The sequence below is a fragment of the Bos mutus genome, chromosome 8 (assembly GCF_027580195.1).
Source record: "Bos mutus isolate GX-2022 chromosome 8, NWIPB_WYAK_1.1, whole genome shotgun sequence".
Classification (NCBI taxonomy): Eukaryota; Metazoa; Chordata; class Mammalia; order Artiodactyla; family Bovidae; genus Bos; species Bos mutus.
Genome location: NC_091624.1, coordinates 5426108 through 5447831, shown reverse-complemented (window position 1 = coordinate 5447831; position 21724 = coordinate 5426108). Strand labels below are relative to the sequence as shown.

Here is a 21724-nt window from a genome sequence, read left to right as displayed (position 1 = left end):
CTTTCTGCTTAGAAAGTGCTTTCGTTTCCTAAAATCAGACTCATGTGTCCTATTCTTTCTTTTACAATGTTGTTTAACCCTTTAACCCATATATGTTTATTTTGCGGTTAGAGTATGGGGTGAGGATAAAAATTTGACCTTGCAGGAGTGAGTCAGCATATGAGTTATACCTTTCTGTGTCTGTTATTTTCTTCTTTACCTTCTTAATTGGAAACAGAAGCACAAAGCAGAAAGCACACCGATGGGGGTGGGCAGGAGGGCCAACTGACCTGAATTTTAGAAATAGCTCTGAGATTAAATTGTCATATGAATTTTAAGCAATTCAAATAACTTTTCTGGCTCTCTATCACTTCATCTGAAAAATGAAAACATTGGAGCTCAAAGAGCCCATTTATCCCCAAATCTCTCTGGCTCCTGTCTAGGTCTAGTGTATTACTGTTACACACCCTGTCATTGTCTGACCCTATGGCCGTGGTAGATGCAGCTAATGCAACAGGCCAGTTCTTTCTGAGTTAAAACGATCAGAGAAATCTTGCAGAAACCCAAGAAGTTGCCAAATCAGATATCTGCTGAATAGATATTTGGATTGAGAATATCTGTTCTTGGATAATTATGTTTGTGCTGTCATGCAATTTAGTGTCTTTTCATCCGATCAAATGTTCTAACTCAACTCAATGGCCCTTTATTCTGTGTTCATTTACATGTAAGTAGACCTCACATTTCTCCTGTAACTGTGGACTGTGGGGGCTTCCCGGGTGGCACAGTGGTAAATAATCTGTCTGCCAATGCAGGAGACACAAGAGACGTGGGTTTGATCCCTGGGTCAGGAAGATCTCCTGGAGTATGAAATGGCAACTCATTCCAGGATTCATGCCTGGAAAATCCCATGGACAGAAAAGCCTGGTGGGCAACAGTCCATGGGGCCGCAAAGAGGCAGACAAGACTGAGCGACTGAGCACACACGAGCTACGGACTGCAAGCTACGTGTTAACAACGATGCCATTACTGTTGTGCTCTGCTGTACTGTAAAGTGCCTTAGAACTCAGCATGGTCCCAATATTCTTTATGTGTGACAGACTAGAACAAACTATTCCAACACTCCTGAAAGTGAAGGCATTGATCACTGAGTTTTGTCTGACCCTTTTGACTCCATGGACTATAGCCTGCCAAGCTCCTCTGTCCATGGGATTTCCCAGGCAAAAATACTGGAATGGGTAGCCATTCCCTTCTCCAGGGGATCTTCCTGATGGAACCAGACCCAGGGATTGAACCCAGGTCTCCTGCATTGCAGGTAGATTCTTTTACCATCTGAGCCATCAACACTCTTAGTGTAATTAAAAAAAAAAAAAAAAAGTGTTGGAATAGCTTATTCTAGTCTGACACACAAACACATACAACTAGCCAATGGTTTTCAGGTTAGCAGTGACAGAGTAGAAACCAGCATCAGGACCTATAGACTTCCAAACTCAGTTCTTTCAAATACAGTCCACCCCTTCTCCTATGAAGTTAACCATAAATCTCTCCATTCATATCAAGGCCTAGAGTGGTGAGCATTCCTCTTTAGTTGGCCAAGAGGAGAAATGAAACATTTACCTTTGTTTTCAATTGCTAGTAGCAAAAGGATATTAATATGGTCAAGATGGAGCATTACAATCAAAATTATTTAGCAATCAAAGGTGGCATAAATTAGAAGCATTTTCTTCCAGTGTGATTTAAAGAGTTAGCATTATGCCAGCCTCATAGAACATTCTGGGGGTGGGTTTATGGATGGATGGGGCAATATATCAAAAATAGCATTAAGGACCAATGAGTCAGATATGGCAAAAGGCCACTGTGGAGTAAATGAATGGCCATCCACAGAGGCTGTTCTCAGGGGGTGTTGAATCATTTTCCCTGATATATGTTAACACAGGACATGTATGGTTACAAAATGTTCAATATATAAGAATGTGTCATTATGCTTTGTTTCAACTCTTTTGTTAATTTAGAAGTTTAAGGTTATGCCATCTACCCAATGTCACAGAGTGAGCCAAAGGAATAGCAGATGAATTAGTTATCTATTGTCGTGTAACAAATTACCCCAAAACATAAAGGTTCAGAGCAACAGCAGACCTTTAATATTTATTACAGTTTGCATCCATGAGAAATCTTAGAGTTATAGGAGTGTTTCCATCACAGAATCTTTTATAAGGTTGCAGTCAAGATAGTTACTGGAATTATAGTCATCTGAAGCCTCAACTGGGTCTAAAGGATTTGCTTTCCAGGTAGCTACCTCCTATGTCCAGCAGATTGGTAATAGCTGGAAGAGGCCTCAACTTCATCCTACATGGTCCCCTCCATAGGCTGTTTGAACGTCCCCTTGTTATGGCAGCTGGTTTCTCCCAGAGTCAGCAATCCAAAGTAGATCAAAGCCAAAATCCTAACATCTTTTGAGATTACATGTTAGCTGTCACCCAGTGTGATTTCTGTGACATCCAATTGCTTACAAAGTCAGCCCTACTTGATACAGAAGGGAACTGACTACACAGTGCATGGGTATCAGGAGGTCAGGCTCATTGGAGGCTGAAGGGTTTAGAAGAATACCTAGCATATCATACTTTTACTAAGTTTTGTTTTAGGCTATTACTATTAATAGTAATTAATATCTCTATATTGGGTTTCCCAGGTGGCTCTAGTGGTAAAGAACCAGGCTGCCAATGCAGGAGACTTAAGAGATGCGGGTTTGATCCCTGGGTTTGGAAGATCCCCTGGAGGAGGGCATGACAACCCACCACAGTATCCTTATCTGGAGAATCCCATGGACAGAGGAGCTGGTGGGCTATAGTCCAAAGGGTCACAAAGAGTCAGACACGACAGAAGTGACGTAGCATGCATCACTATATTAATATAGTGTAGCATCATAATTTTTAACGTTCATAGTTTATTTTTTGTCTGTTACTATAGTTTAATTTTTGTAGGTTAAAGAAAGGAGATAAAAACAATTGGTAATAGAGTGGGAATCTGCATTCCTTGACTGTGGTCTTTATAACCAATGTAAGTTTTAAATCTACCCTTAAAAAATTAGAAAAAAAAGTTAAATATCAGTATCTTATTCATATTCAAATATGAATACAGACAGCATATTAAAAAGCAGAGATATTGCTTTGCCAACAAAGGTCCGTCTAGTCAAGGCTGGTTTTTCCAGGAGTCATGCTGGATGTGAGAGTTGGACTACAAAGAAAGCTGAGTGCAGAATTGATGCTTTTGAACTGTGGTGTTGGAGAAGACTTTTGAGAGTCCCTTGGACTGCAAGGAGATGCAACCAGTCCATCCTCAAGGAGATCAGTCCTGGGTGTTCATTGGAAGGACTGATGCTGAAGCTGAAACTCCAATACTTTGGCCACCTGATGTGAAGAGCTGACTCATTAGAAAAGACCCTGATGCTGGGAAAGATTGAAGGTGGGAGAAGGGGACGACAGAGGATGAGATGGTTGGATGGCATCACCGACTCGATGGACATGAGTTTGAGCAAACTCCAGGAGTTGGTGATGGACAGCGGGGCCTGGTGTGCTGCAGTCCATGGGGTCACAGAGTCGGACACAACTGAGCAACTGAACTGACTGATGAATAGGGAAAGAAGAATAGCATATGCAAATAACCATAATACATGCTATAGAGTAACAAGAAAGGTCACCAGAAACATTCTCAAAACATTCTGTGAGAGTTTGGGCATTTTGAAAATTGTGTAGAATGGAGAGAGACTTAAGAGAGAGAGGTCATTTCCATGAATTATTTAGAGATAATTAGATTTTAAAAAGAAAAAAACAATAGAAAAGAGGGAACAGAACAAGTTAAAATGTGATGGTGAGGAATCAGAGTACCTCTGGGACTAAGGGAAAAGCCCAGTTTCATTTGGCTGACACATGGATGGAGATGGTAACTGAAGTTTACTCTTTAGGCAACAGCAGAAACACCCCAGGGGAGAATGGCCTGAGAAACAGTCATCAGGCGTTTTTACAAGTTGAACTAGAGGAATAAGAAAATGGATGTTAAGAGATCAGTTAGGAGACAATTGTACAAGGTACTTAAGTTTCAATGTGCATCTAAAAAAATAAGTGTCAAAGAATAAAAATAGCTTACTTTTTAATATTTTTAGTAGACAGCCTTATATTTTTAAGATCAAATTTGTAGCTTGGGGCATCTGAATGGGTGTGGGTGCTGAGGAGGAAGCATTAACCCAACATTCTTTCTACTAGAGCCAAATGGATTGGATTTAATTGATATGGTCTCTGTTTTCTTTCTTTATTCATTCAAGACCATTTTGTGAGTGACTGCATTGTTCTGGTTGCTATGAAAATTCTCTGAAGTGAAGATGAAGACTCAACTTATGCCCTATTCCTTTGCTTCCCTTAGGGAAGAATGTGCTCAGAAGAGGTGTTGAGGCTTGTTGCCTTTGCTCCCTGTCCTCCTGTTTGCTCTTGAATTCACTGCAGTGTGGTCTTTGTCTCCAGCATTTTACTGAAGTTGTCTGTGCCAAGTTCACCAAGGATCTCCTCCATGGGAGCAAAGCCAATGGTCAGTTCTCAGTCCAGCTCTTCTTTCACAGAGATGTACCCAGTTCCTCTTTCGCTCCTTCTTGTCACTTGTCATCTGACTTCCTTGACTCCTTTGCAGATTTTCCTTCTGCTATTACTACATAATTTTCTACTGGTTTCTGTTACAAAATTTATTTTAGTGGTTCCTCTTCTTCCTATTTTTTAAAGGTTCAAGTGTCTGAGGGCTCATCCTTCCCCCTTCTCTTCTGTGTCAGCACCGCTCTCTTGGCAATTCCGTGTAGTCACCTGGATTAAAATACTGTCTTGGTGTTAAGATGTCCAAATTTGTATTTTTATTTTAGACTTTTCTCTTGTCCGCTTACTCATATATCTATCCATCTGCTTACTCATTATATCCATAAATCTAGAATTGATATTTCAAATCAGAAGTCCAAAACTGAACTAATCTTTTTTCCCAAATCTATTTTTGACATAGGCTTTCCCATCCAAGTTGGTGGTGTTTTCTTCCTTGTATTAATCCTTGGCTTCCTTCTCTTTACACAACCGCATTCAATAAATATATCACAGATTTCATTGGCTCTGCTATCACAATAAGTCCAAAATCCTTTCTACCATGCTGGTTTGTGTCCCCACCTCACCACCTTTTCTCACTGGTATCACTGCCTTCCTGCTGTATTTGCCCTCTCTTGCCACACCCAACCAATCTAAATTCATTATGATAGGAATAATTATTTGAAAATATAAGTCATAATAGGTAGCTTCATTGTTTAAAATACTGTATTGGTTCCACACTTCACTCACTGAAAAATTAAAGTCCATTTAATCATCTACAAGGTCCTTCTAGTCTTCTCACTGTCAAAATCATATTATTCCCTAAGATAATGTTTTATCACTTCCTACTACTTTTATCCTTGCTCATTTTTCCTCTAGGTTGTCTGGCCGTTTAGCTGTTTGGCAACCCACCAAGAACAGTCATATCTTAGGAGTTTTGTACTTGTTTTCTTTGATTGGAATTTTCTTGTCACCAGCATTAACAAGGGTTATTCTCTTACTTTCTCAAGTCTAATGAAATGTGCTACTCAAGGATACCTGCCCTGTTGCCCTTATTTACATCTTGAAGCTGTTTCCTCCACTGAAGCTCTTTCTGGGTATCTTTATCTCTCTCTCCTTTTGTTTTTATTTCATAGGTTATATGACCTCATGACATAATAGATATGTTTTTTAGTCACATAAATAAATGCATTCTAATGAATCTTCACAGTAGAATGCATCCTTCATGAGGGCAGGGGTCTCTGTCTTCTGTTGTTCCTATAGAAATATCTAGCACAAAGTAGATACTCAATATATAATAAGTGAATTGATAACACAGTGGGGAGACAGATATGCAAATAGAGCAAATATAATTATGACCAAGCACTGCTGTGACAATGAAGAAGCAGATCTCCTCCATTCCTGGGTAAAATATGTCCTTCAGAAAAGGGCTTATCTGAGTGAATTACGAAAGTATTAATTTTGAAACTTTGATTGTTAAATTTTAATAAGAATGTAAATCTCTGTCCTTTGTATCTGTCTTAAAATGGAGTTTCTGATGAAGAATAGAGGCCATGTTGAGGACTTTTCTTATCATCTGAGAGTTTACAACTTGAGGTTCAAACAATCTCACTTAAATTAAACCTTAATTAAATACCCTGTACATATAGTATTTTCCCATACCCACCTGCCAAAATTCTACTAATTCATCAAGGCTCAGATTAAATGCAATCTCCTCCAAGAAACTCTACTTGCTTCTTACTAATCAGAAATAAGCCCTCCCTTTTACATGTATTGGCTGGCATCCAATTCTCCTTTCTAAATTATGAACTTATTTTGAGTACAGACCTTCAGACCTACCTTTCTGTTCCTTACAGTTCACCGAGAAAGTCCCTGTATACAGTTGTAGTAAGAGGTTACACTAAATTATTTTTTAGAATCCTTCCAAACCTAATATTAGATTGGAAACACTCAATCTGGCTTCATTGATACATGTAGTTTTGGTGTACTGCCATAGGGCGTACAGAATTGAACCTATGAATTTGGTTTTATGGGCCTTTTCAACCAAGTTAAAAAATAAAAAGAGAGAGAAAAATCATTCAATGCCTCTTATTTCCAGGAAATTTTCTGGGCTTTTAACATATATAATCCCATGTAATAGACAAAATAGCACCATTGAGCAAGTATAATTGTCCTTTTTTGTTCTGCAAATGAGAAAATAGAGTCTCTTAAATGTTAAATGACATCTTGAAGGTCACACATCCTGTAAGTGACAGAGCTAGAGTTCTAACCCGGTTGTGTATTATTCCACTAAATCGAGGTGTACAAGGCAAAGGAAATGAACAAACGAGAAGCGATGGCACATTCAAAATGTTGAGGAAACAGCAGGCCGCAATAAAATGAATATGACGAATGTCACATTGGGGCATAGTTTGTGGAACTAATTCCACAGTGCCATAAACAATTGATTTTGGAAAGAGTTCACACTAAAGCTTTCAAGACAAGGAGCTATTTTTGACTCTGTCTTGAGTAAAACATTGGTGCCATCAGTGGCATTAAAGGAGGTTGCAGTGCTAAGACAGGATGATAGTTCTATAATTAAGTTTGACATCTTCACTGGAGATCATATCAGGTATTGCTGGCTTGATGAACTTTAAGGAAAAAAAAAAAAATAGTGAGCTAGAAACTGCCTGAAGGGAAAGTTATAAAATTAAAATCCATAGAATCCAAAGGAAATCAGTTTAAGAATAAATTATGAGAGTCCCTAAAGTTTTGTCTGCCACAGCACAACGAAAAAATAGGAGCTAAGAGAGCGATAATGGAGCCAGACTAGCTGGATGCAGGCAGAGAAGCTGTTTCAGTCCAAAGAATTCTGTTTTGAACAGTATAAGACTAGTCTATATAATTCCAACTATGAGAGATCTAAGAGAGAGAAAAATAAGAAAAGAGAAATCTTAAATAAAATTTAATATATATATATATTGTCTTGTAGTGACTTTACTGGTGGTTCAGTGGTAAAGAATCTGCCTTCCAATGCAGGGGATGTAGGTTCCATCCCTGGTCAAGATATAAGATCCCACATGCCACGGGTCAGTTAAGCCCTCCCACTACTACTCGAGAAGCCTGTGTGCTGCAAAGAAGACCTAGCATCATCAAAAAAATAATAAATAAATTAATTAATATATAAATATTTTTTGTAGATATCAAATATATCAAATTCTTGTAGATATTGAGAATAAAGCCCTGATAAGTGCATGTGTGCGTGCTGTCATATCTGACTCTGTGGCCCCAGGGACTATAGCCTGGAAGTTTCCTCTGTCCATGGGATTTTCCAGGCAAGAATGCTGGAGTGGGCTGCTATTTCCTTCTTCAGGGGATATTCCCGACCCAGGGATGGAACGCATGTCTCTTATGTCTCCTGCATTGGCAGGCAGGTTCTTTACTGCTAGCAGCACCTGGGAAGCAAGGGAAGTCCCATAGTGTATCCAGTATTTTATGAGGGCAGGAGGAGAAGGGGATGACAGGATGAGATGGCTGGATGGCATCACCGACTCAATGGACATGGTTTTGGGTGGACTCCGGGAGTTGGTGATGGACAGGGAGGCCTGGCTTGCTGCAGTTCATGGGGTTGCAAAGAGTCAGACACAACTGAATGACTAAACTGAACTTATCCTACAGATATCCCAGAATATGGCATGTGAGGTGGAACTTTGTAGACTCTGTAACAGAATACCAGCATTTTACTAAAACATTTCTTCTTCTTGAGCATGTGTTTTCCAGCATTCCTACAATTATTTGTGTCCATGTCATTGAATACTAGCCAGTGGAACATGAAGAGGATTGATTAGTGTTACTTCAACCTGAGCCCATAAGACTTTCTTAAGGATGAGCGTTCATGCTGTTTCCCATTCCCCTTCATTCAAATAAGTAGAACATCTTTGAGAAGCATGATTGGCAATCATGAAGGCAAAACATGAAAAGATACTTCAGTTCTGAGCTGCCCATCAGTTTGGAAAGTGAACTTTCGAGGTTATTTGAGTCAGAAGTAAATCTCTATAATGCTTAACCCACCATATATTTTGGGTTTGTGTGTGACAGTGGTGGGTATTTCCTTAAATAATATAAAGATTCCACCTCATTAACAGACAAATAAAGAAGCAAAGACCCAGAAAAGTTAGCAGGAGGGTTAAAAATAGGGACAGAGCTTCTTAAAAACTTCTTAGTGTGAGGCTAAGTGGCTGTAGCTATGAGAAGAATCAGGACCTACTTAAAATCAGGCACTACTATATTTAAAATAGATAACTAGCAAGGACCAACTATATAGCATTATACTCATTATACTTATTATATTATACTTAGCATTATAAATTATACTCAATATTTTATAATAACCTATAATGGAAAAGAATCTGGAGAAGAGTACATGTATGTGTATGTATGTATATATGTGCATACACTGAATATAACTGAATTGCTTTGCTGTATACCTGAAGCTAACACATTAACTATGCTTTAATTTAAAAAAAAAGCAAACAGGAGTCTTTTTTTCTATGAATTTAGGTGATCTTTCAGTAGACCCCTTTTCTTTGGTATTTGGGAATGGACAACAAAGGGAACATGGAACAACAGACTGGTTCAAAACTGGGAAAGGAGTATGTCAAGGCTGTATATTGTCACCCAGCTTATTTTAATTATGTGCAGAGTACATCATGTGAAAGGCTGGGCTGGATGAAGTGCAAGCTGGAATCAAGATTGCCGGGAGAAATATCAATAACTCCAGATATGCAGATGGCACCACCTTTATGGCAGAAAGTGAAGAGGAATTAAAGAGCCTCTTGATGAAAGTGAAAGAGGAGAATGAAAATGCTGTCTTAAAACCTAACATTCAAAAAACTAACATCATGGCATCCAGTCCCATCACTTCATGGCAAATAGATGAAGAAACAATGGAAACAGTGGGAGATTTTATTTTCTTGGACTCCAAAATCACTGCAGATGATTACTGCAGCCATGAAATAAAAAGATGCTTGATCCTTAGAAGAAAAGCTATGACAAACCTAGACAGCATATTAAAAGCAGAGACATTATTTTGCCAACAAAAGTCCGTATAGTCAAAGCTATGGTTTTTCCAGTACTCATGTGCAGATGTGAGAGTTGGACCATAAAGAAGGTTGAACACCAAAGAATTAATTCTTTTGATCTGTGGTGGTGGAGAAGACTCTAGAGAGTCCCTGGACTGCAAGGAGATCAAACCAGTCAATCCTAAAGGAAATCAGTCTTGAATATTCATTAGAAGGACTGATGCTGAAGCTGAAGCTCCAATACTTTGGCCACCTGATGCAAAGAACTCACTTGTTAGAAAAGACTCTGAAGCTGGAAAGACTAAAGGCAGGAAAGGAAGGGGATGACAGAGGATAAGATGGTTGGATTGTATTACTGACTCAATGGATATAAGTTTGAGCAAGCCCTGGGAGTTGATGAAGGACAGGGAAGCCTGGTGTGCTACAGTTCATGGGGTCGCAAACAGTCAGACACAACTGAGTGACTGAACAGCTAACAGAGGGGAGCTGCCTTCTACAGACTTTTCAAAAGGGGAAGACATGTTTTGATACCATTTGCTACTCCCTCCCAGCAAAAAAAGGTAAGCAAATCATGGCTCTCTTAGCTCCAATAGGAAGCCTAGGATTAATTTCATTTAAGTATTTATTTTTGTGTGTGTATATATGTGTATATATATAATTGTTCATTTACAATGTTATGCCAATTTCTACTGTGCAACAGAGTGACTCAGTTACACGCACACGCACACACACACACACACACACACACACATATATACTTTCTTTTATAATGTCCTTTTCCATTATGGTTTATCCCAGGAGATTGAATATAGTTCCCTGTGCTATAAGCATAGTTGATTTATAGTGTTGTTGTAAATTTCATGTTAATTTCTGCTGTACAACAGAGTGTTCAGTTATACACACACACACACACATATATATATATACTATATTTTTCATTATCTTTTCCATTATGTCTTATCACAGGATATTGAACCTAGTACCCTGTGCTATACAGTAGAACTTTGTTGTTATCCATCTTATATATAATAGTTTGCATCTGCTAATCCCAATGGAGAAGGCAATGGCACCCCAGTGCTCTTTTCCAGTCCTCTTGGCTGGAAAATCCCATGGACGGAGGAGTCTTGTGCGCTGCAGTCCATAGGGTTGCTAAGAGTCGGACACCACTGAGTGACTTCCCTTTCACTTTTCACTTTCTTTTTTTTTTTTAATTTTATTTTATTTTTAAACTTTACAAATTGTATTGGTTTTGCCAAATATTGAAATGAATCCGCCACAGGTATACATATGTTCCCCATCCTGAACCCTCCTCCCTCCTCCCTCCCCATACCATCCCTCTGGGCCGTCCCAGTGCACCAGCCCCAAGCATCCAGTATCATGCATCGAACCTGGACTGGCGACTCGTTTCATACATGGTATTTCACTTTCATGCATTGGAGAAGGAAATGGCAACCCACTCCAGTGTTCTTGCCTGGAGAATCCCAGGGATAGGGGATCCTGGTGGGCTGCCGTCTATGGAGTCACACAGAGTCAGACACAACTGAAGAGACTTAGCAGCAGCAGCTAATCCCAAACTCTTCTGAAAAGACCCTGATGCTGGGAAAGATTGAGGGCAGGAGGAGAAGGGGATGAAAGAGGATGAGATGGCTGGATGGTATCACCAACTCAATGGACATGAGTTTGGATAAACTCTGGGAGTTGGTGATGAACAGGAAGGCCTGGTGTGCTGTGGTTCATGGGGTTGCAAGGAGTCAGACACAACTGAGTGACTGAACTGACTGAATCCCAAACTAGGGTCAAGTTTAAAAAGCAAACATATTATCCTCAAATTAAAAAAAAAAAATCTTAAGTCCAAGACTCAGCAGGTTTTAACATTTTTTCCTTCCCTAGGTGTTTTCTTTTTTTTTTTTTCCCTTTCCCTAGGTCTGTTTTCTTGGAGAAAATTTACATATAATGAAGCCTGGGAAAAACCTAGATAAGAGGTAGTCTTTGCTTTTGCTACCTGCTTCAGATGAGAAGCAGCTAGGGCTTCCTTGGTGGCTCAGAGGTTAAAACATCTGCCTGCAATGCGGGAGACCGGGGTTTGATCCCTGGGTCGGGAAGATCCCTTGGAGAAGGAAATGGCAACCCACTCCAGTATTCTTGCCTGGAGAATCCCATGGACAGAGGAGCCTGGTGGGCTACAGTCCACAGGGTCGCAAATAGTCGGAGACGACTGAGCAACTTAACTTCAGATGAGAAAGGGAGTACTGGGGTATGTGATATGATAGTGTTCCAGGTCCAGTTAGGGGATTCACCAAAATATCACAGGACCAGGACTTCCTATCATCTCTAGCATCTATCTACTCATTAATAAATAAGAGTAAGGGGAGTAGAGAGCTTACTGCTATTATTTATCCTGGGAGGTAAAGATCAAGAGATGATCCAGTCCAGTTAGTGTGAAAGCAATTAGTTCTAATAAAACCAGGGAAATATTTAACAGGGGTGAGGGGGACAGCAACACAGGAGCAAGTGAGATTCTGGACAGAGGAGTTGTGCTAGCTGGTTGAAATGATTGTCTTAATGACTCTACCTGAAAATGGATGCTGTTTTATGAGAGGGATAGACAAGTCATGGTAGGAAGTACAATAAAGACTTCAGACATGCATATGCCCTGGCAGTTGGCAAAGTGAATTTTATAAAAAGAAAGAACTGTATTTAACTTCCACAGAATTCACTCTCATAGATTACGTTATCAGGTTAATAGCACTGAAGAAGAGAAATATAAATAATTTTATAAAACACATGTGACGATTTCAGGATGCTAAGGACATCTTAGGTTTTAAGACTTTTGTTACAGATGACAAATAAATGAAGACATGGGAGAGTTGTTAAACTAAAATATATCCACAGGGATGGGCCTGGAAGCTATTTCAAAGAAGAAAAGGAGGAAGACTATGGCTGCATTTTTCAATAACAAAGGAAAATATAAGGGTAGCAAGTAAAGGCATACCTTGGTTTTTTGCACTTTGCTTCATTGCATTTTGCAAATAATAGCTTTTTTGTTTGCTTGTTTGTTTGTTTTTTCAAATTGAAGGTGAGTGGCAACCTTATAGAGCAAGTCTGTTGGCATCATTTTTCCAACAACATTTGCTCACTTCATGTCTCTCCATTCTGGTAATTCTCCCAATATTTCAAAATTTTTCATTATTATTACCTTTGTTTTTGGAAAAGGGTAAGATTGAGGGCAGGAGGAGGAGGGGATGACAGAGGATAAGATGGTTAGATGACAACATTAACTCAGTGGACATGAGTTTGAGCAAACTTTGGGAGATAGTGAAGGACAGGGAAGCCTGGAGTGCCACAGTCCATAGGATCACAGAGTGGGACACGACTTAGCAACTGGAAAACAACAATGGTGACCTGCAGTCAGTGATTTGTGATGCCACCACTTTAATTGTTTTAGTATACCATGACACAGGTCTACATAATACTGAAAACTTGCATACAAATTTCTCAAGAGGCAGATCAGGTGGTCTGGTATTCCCATCTCTTTCAGAAGTTTCCACAGTTTATTGTGATCCACACAGTCAAAGGCTTTGGCATAGTCAATAAAGCAGAAATAGATGTTTTTCTGGAACTCTCTTGCTTTTTCCATGATCCAGTGGATATTGGCAATTTGATCTCTGGTTCCTCTACCTTTTCTAAAACCAGCTTGAACATCAGGAAGTTCACGGTTCACATATTGCTGAAGCCTGGCTTGGAGAATTTTAAGCATTACTTTACTAGCGTGTGAGATGAGTGCAATTGTGCGGTAGTTTGAGCATTCTTTGGCATTGCATTGCCTTTATTTGGGATTGGAATGAAAACTGACCTTTTCCAGTCCTGTGGCCACTGTTGAATTTTCCAAATTTGCTGGCATATTGAGTGCAGCACTTTCACAACATCATCTTTCAGGATTTAATAGCTCAACTGGAATTCCATCACCTCAACTAGCTTTGTTCGTAGTGATGCTTTCTAAGGCCCACTTGACTTTATATTCCAGGATGTCTGTCTCTAGGTCAGTGATCACACCATCGTGATTATCTGCGTCATGAAGATCTTTTTTGTACAGTTCTTCTGTGTATTCTTGCCATCTCTTCTTAATATCTTCTGCTTCTGTTAGGTCCATAACATTTCTGTTCTTTATCGAGCCCATCTTTGCATGAAATGTTCCTTTGGTATCTCTGACTTTCTTGAAGAGATTTCTAGTCTTTCCCAATCTGTCATTTTCCTTTATTTCTTTGCATTGATCGCTGAAGAAGGCTTTCTTATCTCTTCTTGCTATTCTTTGGAACTCTGCATTCAGATGTTTATATCTTTCCTTTTCTCCTTTGCTTTTCGCTTCTCTTCTTTTCACAGCTATTTGTAAGTCCTCCCCAGACAGCCATTTTGCTTTTTTGCATTTCTTTTCCATGGGGATGGTCTTGATCCCTGTCTCATGTACAATGTCATGAACCTCATTCCATAGCTCATCAGGCACTCTATCTATCAGATCTAGGCCCTTACATCTATTTCTCACTTCCACTGTATAATCATAAGGGATTTGATTTAGGTCATACCTGAATGGTCTAGTGGTTTTTCCTAGTTTCTTCAATTTCAGTCTGAATTTGGCAATAAGGAGTTCATGGTCTGAGCCACTGTCAGCTCCTGGTCTTGTTTTTGCTGACTGTATAGAGCTTCTCCATCTTTGGCTGCAAAGAATATAATCAATCTGATTTCGGTGTTGACCATCTGGTGATGTCCATGTGTAGAGTCTTCTCTTGTGTTGTTGGAAGAGAGTGTTTGTTATGACCAGTGCATTTTCTTGGCAAAACTCTGTTAGTCTTTGCCCTGCTTCATTCCGTATTCCAAGGCCAAATTTGCCTATTACTCCAGGTGTTTCTTGACTTCCTACTTTTGCATTCCAGTCCCCTATAATGAAAAGGACACCTTTTTTGGGTGTTAGTTCTAAAAGGTCTTGTAGGTCTTCATAGAACCGTTCAACTTCAGCTTCTTCAGCGTTACTGGTTGGGGCATAGACTTGGATTACTGTGATATTGAATGGTTTGCCTTGGAAATGAACAGAGATCATTCTGTCGTTTTTGAGATTGTATCCAAGTACTGCATTTCGGACTCTTTTGTTGACCATGATGGCTACTCCATTTCTTCTGAGGGATTCCTGCCCACAGTAGTAGATATAATGGTCATCTGAGTTAAATTCACCCATTCCAGTCCATTTCAGTTCACTGATTCCTAGAATGTTGACATTCACTCTTGCCATCTCTTGTTTGACCACTTCCAATTTGCCTTGATTCATGGACCTGACATTCCAGGTTCCTATGCAATATTGTTCTTTACAGCATTGGACCTTGCTTCTATCACCAGTCACATCCACAGCTGGGTATTCTTTTTGCTTTGGCTCCATCCCTTCATTCTTTCTGGAGTTATTTCTCCACTGATCTCCAGTAGCATATTGGGCCCCTACTGACCTGGGGAGTTTCTCTTTCAGTGTCCTATCATTTTGCCTTTTTATACTGTTCATGGGGTTCTCAAGTCAAGAATACTGAAGTGGTTTGCCATTCCCTTCTCCAGTGGACAACATTCTGTCAGATCTCTCCACCATGACCCACCCATCTTGGGTTGCCCCACGGGCATGGCTTAGTTTCATTGAGTTAGACAAAGCTGTTGTCCTAGTGTGATTAGATTGACTTGTTTTCTGTGAGTATGGCTTCAGTGTGTCTGCCCTCTGATGCCCTCTTGCAACACCTACCGTCTTACTTGGGTTTCTCTTACCTTGGCTGTGGGGTATCTCTTCATCTGCTCCAGCAAAGTGCAGCCAATGCTCCTTACCTTGGACGAGGGGTATCTCCTCACCACTGCCCTTCCTGACCTTCAACATGGGATAGCTGGGCGGCATGGGGTTGGTCCTCCCAGCCACCGCCCCTGAGCCACCATGAAGCCCAAGAATACTGGAGTGGGTAGCCTATCCCTTCTCCAGGGGATCTTCCCAATCCAGGAATCAAACCAGAGTGTCCTGCATTGCATGTGGATTCTTTACCAGCTGAGCTACCGGGGAAGCCCGGCTACCAGAGTCAGAGAAGGCCCTATATTTCTTTAATTTAAGAGAAGTGAGGAAGCTGCAGAACAAAAGTTTCAAGCTCACAGAGGTTGGCTTATGAAGCTTAAGTAAAGAAGTCATCTCCATAACATAAAAATGCAAAGAGGAGCAGCAAGTGCTAATGCAGAAGCTGCAAGTTATCCAGAAGACCTAGCTAAGATAATAAGGAAAGACAGCTGCACTAAAGAACAGATTTTAAGTGTAGATAAAAGAGCCTTATACTGGAAGAAGGTGCCAGTTAGGACTTGTCATAGCTAGAGAGGAGATGTCAATGCCTGGCTTCAAAGCTTCAAAGGACAGGCTGACTCTCTTGTTAGGGGTTAACAGAGTTGGTAACTTGAAATTGAAAGCAGTGCTCATTTACTATTTTGAAAATTCTAAGATCCTTACGAACTATGCTAAGCCTACTCTGCCTGTGCTTTATAAATGGAGCATCAAAGTCTGGATGAGAGCATATCTGTTTACAACATGGTTTATTGAGTATTTTAAGCTTACTGTTGAGAGTTATGCTTAAAAGAAAAGCATTCTTTTCAAAATATTGGTGTTCATTGGAAATGTACCTGGTCACTCAAGAGCTCTAATGAAGATGTATAGTGGGATTACTGTTATTTTCATACCTGCTAGCACAACATCCATTCTATAGCAGAGGGATCAAGGAGTAATCTTGACCTTCAAGTTTATTATTTAAGACATACATTCCGTAAGGCTGTAGTTGTCATAGATAGTGATTTCTCTGATGAATCTGGGTAAAGTTAACTGAAAAACTTCTGGAAAGGATTCACCATTCTGGATGCTATTAAGAACATTCATGATTCATAGGAGGAGGTCAAAATAACAGCATTAACAGGAGTTTGGAAGGAGTTGATTCCAACCTTCATGAATGACTTTGAGGGGTTCAGGACTCCAGGATGGAAGTCACCACAGATGTGGTGGAAATACCAAGAGAATAAGAATTAAAAACAAATTGTGTGTTACATGGCAGCCTGGATGGGAAGGGAATTGGGGGAGAATGGACACATGTAGGTGTATGGCTGAGTCCCTTCACTGTTCACCTGAAACTATCACAATTGTTAATCAGCTATTCTCCAATACAAAATAAGAAGTTTTGTTTTCTTTTTTCTTACAAAATAAAAAAGAAGCAGCCTGAAAATGTGACTGAATTGCTGCAGTTCAGTTCAGTCCAGTCACTCAGTCATGGCCAACTCTTTGCGACCCCATGAATCGCAGCACGCCAGGCCTCCCTGTCCATCGCCAACTCCCGGAGTTCACTCAGACTCACATCCATCGAGTCAGTGATGCCATCCAGCCATCTCATCCTCTGTCGTCCCCTTCTCCTCCTGCCCCCAGTCCCTCCCAGCATCAGTCTTTCCAATGATTCAACTCTTCGCATGAGGTGGCCAAAGTACTGGAGTTTCAGCTTTAGCATCATTCCTTCCAAAGAAATCCCACAGCTGATCTCCTTCAGAATGGACTGGTTGGATCTCCTTGCAGTCCAACAGATTCTCAAGAGTCTTCTCCAACACCACAGTTCAAAGCATCAATTCTTTGGCGCTCAGCTTTCTCCACAGTCCAAGTCTCACATCCATACATGACCACTGGAAAAACCATAGCCTTCACTAGACAGACCTTTGTTGGCAAAGTAATGTCTCTGCTTTTGAATATGCTATCTAGGTTGGTCATAACCTCACAATAAAACTTTTGGAAATGGAGGAGTTGCTTCTTATGGATGAGGAAAGAAAGAGGTTCTTTGAGATGGAATCTGCTCCCAGTCAAGATGCTGTGAAGATTGTTGAAATGATGGCGAAGTATTTGGAATATTACATAAACGTGGTTGATAAAGCAGTGACAGAGTTCCAGACAACTGACTTTAATTTTGAAAGAAGGTCTACTGTGGGTATAAAGCTCTCCAATAGCAAATAATGCTACAGATAAGTTGTTTGTGAAAGGAAAAGTCAATCAATGCAGAAAACTTCATTGTGGTCTTATTTTAAGAAATTGCCACAACCACCTCAAACTTCAACAACCAGCACCCTAATCATTCAGCAGCCATCAACAAGAACTTCCACCAGCAAAACGATTATGCTTTGCTGAAGGCTGAGATGATGGCTAGCATTTTTTAGTAATAAAGTATTTTTAAATTATGTACTTTTAAAAAAGATATATATTAATACTATTGCACCCTTAGTAGACTACAGTATAGTGTAAAAATCCCTTTTATATGCACTGGGAAACCAAAACATTTATGTGGCTCATTTTATTGAAATATTTACTTTAATAGGTGGTCTGGAACCAAATTCCCAGTATCTCTGAGGAAGGCCTGTGGTCACATTCAAATGTTGCAGGACTTCATTTGAGAAAAAGAGAAATATTTGTTTGGAAAATGCTTCAGCTTGTATTATATGTTGAGCAATATGCTCTAGGCTTTAATTGAGTTATCCCTTTCCAGCCTAAGAATATCTGTTAGGATAAATGTTATTTTTTCCTTGTTTGTAGATGAAAATGAAAGATTCAGAGATGTAAGTAAATAGTGTGTGAGACCATAGGTCAGTTTTTCCTTTTATATGCTAGGAGGTCTATAAGATCCTTTATAAATTAATAAAATTTCATCTTTCTTTAGAAAAATATAGCTTCTAAACTATAACTATTAAGTCACAATAAAATCAGTGTGCTATATTCACAGAAAGATGTATTTTCTAGTTGCAGTAAATAGAATATACAATGTTTGAAAGTTTCCTAAAGATATTTCTACTTAAAAGCTATATCAACTTTACTTTTAAATGTCTTAAGCAGTTTACTATTTCTTAAAATTTCATAGCCTTAAAAATTTTCACACATCATCATACGTACATATAAACTTTTTTACCAGAGAGTTTTTGGTTTCTATCAAATATGTATATCTTGAATGACATGAAAGATACTTGTGCATACTCAGAAAATACCAGAAACATAAGCACACTAAAGCTTACATTCTCTCTCTCTCTCTTTGCCTCTATCCCTGCCCAGTTCTCTCTCCTTAGATTCTAGTATGGAAATAGGCACTTGGAAGATGGTCATTAAATTCAGATAAAATATTGCTGCTTTATTAAAGTGCATACAGCCCTGAGCATCTCTTAAAGAAATACACCTATGACCCTTATTATAACAAATGTTATCAGTTTCAAAATGTGTGAGTTATCTTACAAATGCTTAAACATTTTGACTCCAGAACTCCATCCCTGGAAATCTATCCTAGAGAAATAATACCAAATACAAACAAAGTATTAAGGAACCAGTTATATAAACAATAAAATATTAATTTATTTGTGACACATTCTTTTGAAATATTCAGTTCAGTCGTTCAGTAGTGTCTGACTCTTTGCAACCCCATGAATTGCAGCACGCCAGGCCTCCCTGTCCATCACCAACTCCCGGAGTCTACCCAAACACATGTCCATTGAGTCGGTGATGCCATCCAGCCATCTCATCCTCTGTCATCCCCTTCTCCTCCTGCCCCTAATCCCTCCCAGCATTAGGGTCTTTTCCAATGAGTCAACCCTTCGCATGAGGTTGCCAAAGTATTGGAGTTTCAGCTTGAACATCAATCCTTCCGATGAACACCCAGAACTGATATCCTTTAGGATGGACTGGTTGGATCTTCTTGCAGTCCAAGGGACTCTCAAGAGTCTTCTCCAACACCACAGTTCAAAAGCATTAATTCTTTGGTGCTGAGCTTTCTTCACCATCCAACTCTCACACCATACATGACCACTGGAAAAACCATAGCCTTGACTAGATGGAACTTTGTTGGCAAAGTAATGTCTCTGCTTTTCAATATGCTAGGTTGGTCATAACTTTTCTTCCAAGGAGTAAGCATCTTTTAATTTCATGGCTGCAATCACCATATGCAGTGATTTTGGAGCCCCCCAAAATAAAGTCTGACACTGTTTCTACTGTTTCCCCATCTATTTGCCATGAAGTGATGTGACCGAATGCCATGATCTTAGTTTTCTGAATGTTGAGCTTTAAGCCAACTTTTTCACTCTCCTCCTTCACTTTCATCAAGAGGCTTTTCAGTTCCTCTTCACTTTCTGCCATAAGGGTGGTGTCATCTGCATGTCTGAGGTTATTGATATTTCTCCCGGCAGTCTTGATTCCAGCTTGTGCTTCTTCTAGCTCAGTGTTTCTCATGATGTACTCTGCATATAAGTTAAATAAGCAGGGTGAAAATATACAGCCTTGACATACTCCTTTTCCTATTTGGAACCAGTCTGTTGTTCCATGTCCAGTTCTAACTGTTGCTTCCTGACCTGCATATAGGTTTCTCAAGAGGCAGGTCAGGTGGTCTGGTATTCCCATCTCTTTCAGAATTTTCCACAGTTTATTGTGATCCACATAATCAAAGACTTTGGCATACTCAATAAAGAAAAATAGATGTTTTTCTGGAACTCTTTTGCTTTTTTGTGATCCAGAGAATGTTAGCAATTTGGTCTTTGGTTCCTCTGCCTTTTCTAAAACCACCTTGAATCTCTGGAAGTTCACAGTTCACGTATTGCTGAAGCCTTTACTAGCTTTTGAGATGTCACTTTACTAGTGTTTGAGATGAGTCCAATTGTGCAGTAGTTTGAGCATTTTTTGGCATTGCCTTTCTTTGGGATTGGAATGAAAACTCACCTTTTCAAGTCCTGTGGCCACTACTGAGTTTTCCAAATTTGCTGGCATCTTGAGTACAGCACTTTCACAGCATCATCTTTCAGGATTTGGAATAGCTCAACTGGAATTCCATCACCTCCACTAGCTTTGTTCATAGTGATGCTCTCTAAGGCCCACTTGACTTCATATTCCAGGATGTCTGGCTCTAGGTGAGTGATCACACCATCGTGATTATCTTGGTCATGAAGATCTTTTTTGTATAGTTCTTCTGTGTATTCTTGCCACCTCTTCTTAATATCTTCTGCTTCTGTTAGGTCCTTCACATTTCTTTCCTTTATTGTGCCCATCTTTGCATGAAATGTCCCCTTGGTATCTCTAATTTTCTTGAAGAGATCTCTTGTCTTTCCCATTCTGTTATTTTCCTCTATTTCTTTCCATTGATCACTGAGGAAGGCTTTCTTATCTCTCCTTGCTATTCTTTGGAACTCTGCATTCAGATGCTTATATCTTTCCTTTTTTCCTTTGCTTTTTGCTTCTCTTTTTTTCACAGCTATTTGTAAGGCCTCCCCAGACAGCCATTTTGCTTTTTTGCATTTCTTTTCCATGGGGATGGTCTTAATCCCTGTCTCCTGTACAATGTCATGAACCTCCTTCCATAGCTCATCAGGCACTCTTTCTATCAGATCCCTTAAATCTATTTCTCACTTCCACTGTATAATCATAAGGGATTTGACTTAGGTCATATGTAACCATTAAAATATTTATAATGGCTTTACAATGAAATGGAAAATGTTTGTGTATGTAAGATGTATGCAAAGCCAATAAATTAGGTAAATTAATATATATATCAAGACATAAGTTACTTAAAACACATCCAGAAGACTTAGATGGAAATTATCAACATAGCACCAATAGCCTAGATTTTAAGCCATGCAACAGTGAAGGGTATTTTTCTCTTCGTAATTGTGTATGTTTTCAGATATTTGCCTATGGTCTTTATATTGTATAAATTCCCAGTTAAAATTTGAATTGGTTAAGAAATTTTTAAATATTTAAGGCACGAAAAGTGTGAAATGTAATGAGAACAAAGGGTCTACCACAAAACTCAAGTCTCTTTTCATTTGTCCTTGATGATTTCCTTCCGTTCTCTAGAAGGAGGCAATCAAGTCATGGTTACCTGTCTTGAGTGTGTCAGTCCTGATAAAGTCTAGGGAAATGCATAATTTATTCAACTACTTTTCTATTGAAATAAAGCCTGATTACCTCTGATCCACTGGTGTTACAAACACCACTACAGTGAATATCTTCAAATTCAGTATTTTAAAAGCATA

The 21724-nt window shown here is 39.4% G+C and overlaps 1 pseudogene; it reads left to right on the top strand.

The window, feature by feature from the left end:
- The window catches only part of LOC138988941 (tigger transposable element-derived protein 1-like), a 172554-nt pseudogene extending 154692 nt beyond the window's left edge, over positions 1-17862 (top strand).
- The last annotated feature ends 3862 nt before the right edge of the window (positions 17863-21724 follow it).